This window comes from Macaca nemestrina, chromosome 9 (genome assembly GCF_043159975.1).
Source record: "Macaca nemestrina isolate mMacNem1 chromosome 9, mMacNem.hap1, whole genome shotgun sequence".
Lineage (NCBI taxonomy): Eukaryota > Metazoa > Chordata > Mammalia > Primates > Cercopithecidae > Macaca > Macaca nemestrina.
This window is the reverse complement of record NC_092133.1, coordinates 59,241,729-59,242,966: the sequence shown is the minus strand read 5'-3', so window position 1 is coordinate 59,242,966 and position 1,238 is coordinate 59,241,729. Positions and strand designations below refer to the sequence as shown.

Here is a 1,238-nt window from a genome sequence, read left to right as displayed (position 1 = left end):
CCGGGAGGTGGAGGTTGCAGTGAGCTGAGATTGTGCCACTGCACTCCAGCCTGGGTGACAGAGTGAGACTCCATCTCAGAAAAATAAATAAATAAATAAAAAATACTTTTGGTTTTCTGATGTGTCATACTTTCTTGTTCTCTGGCTTTTGACCAGCCTTTACTTGCAGTCTGAAGCACTCTTTTCTCCACTCTTTATTTTTATCTTTAAATGTAATTGTTTCACAAATTTGCATGTCATCCTTGCACAGGGGCCATGCTAATTTGCTCTGTATCATTCCAATTTTTAGTATATATGCTGCTGAAGTGAGCACCTTTTCCCCACTCTTTTTTAATTTTAATTTTTTTTTTTTTTTTTTTTTTTGGAGATAGAGCCTAGCTCTGTCACCCAGGTGGGAGTGCAGTGGCGCGATTTCAGCTCACTGTAACCTCCACCTCCGGGGTTCAAACGATTCTCCTGCCTCAGCTTCCTGAGTAACTGGGATTACAGGCGCCTGCCACCACGCCCAGCTAATTTTTGTATTTTTAGTGGAGACGGGGTTTCACTGTGTTGGCCAGGCTGGTCTCAAACTCCTGACCTCGTGATCTGCCTTCCTCAGTCTCCTAAAGTGCTGGGATTACAAGTGTGAGCCACTGTGCCTGGTCCTTTAATTTTAATTTTAATTTAGAAACAGGGGTCTTACTATGTTGACCAAGCTGGTCTTGGACTCCTGGCCTCAAGCAATCCTCTCATCTCAGCCTCCCAAAGTACTGGGATTATAGGCATAAGCCACCACACCCACCATTCCCCACTCTTTACCTGGCTAATTCCATGCAAATTCAAACCTTACCTTGGATGAGATTTCTTTCTGGAAACCTAACCTGTTAATGGATTGAATTATGGTCGCCCAAAATTCACAGGTTTAAGTCCTAACTACTAATATGACTATATTTGGAGATGGGGTTTTTAAAGAGATACTTAAGTTTAAGTGAGGTCATAAGGGTGGGGTCCTAATCTGATAGAGGTGATGTAATTGTAAGAAGAGGTAGAGAGGCTAGGCAAGGTGGCTCAATCCTGTAATCCCAGCACTCCTGCTTCAGTGGATCACCTGAGGTCAGGAGTTCAAGACCAGCCTGACCAACATGGAAACCCCGTCTCTACTAAAAATACAAAAATTAGCCAGGCCTGGTGGCAGGTGCCTCTAATCCTAGCTACTCAGGAGGCTGAGGCAGGAGAATTGCTTGAACTCAGGAGGCAGC

The 1,238-nt window shown here is 44.2% G+C and overlaps 1 non-coding gene across 1 annotated transcript; it reads right to left on the bottom strand.

The window, feature by feature from the left end:
• Positions 1-205: 205 nt before the first annotated feature.
• Positions 206-313, bottom strand: LOC112423912 (U6 spliceosomal RNA). Its single transcript, XR_003014518.1, has one exon. It is a non-coding gene; the product is annotated as a U6 spliceosomal RNA (small nuclear RNA).
• Positions 314-1,238: the final 925 nt, after the last annotated feature.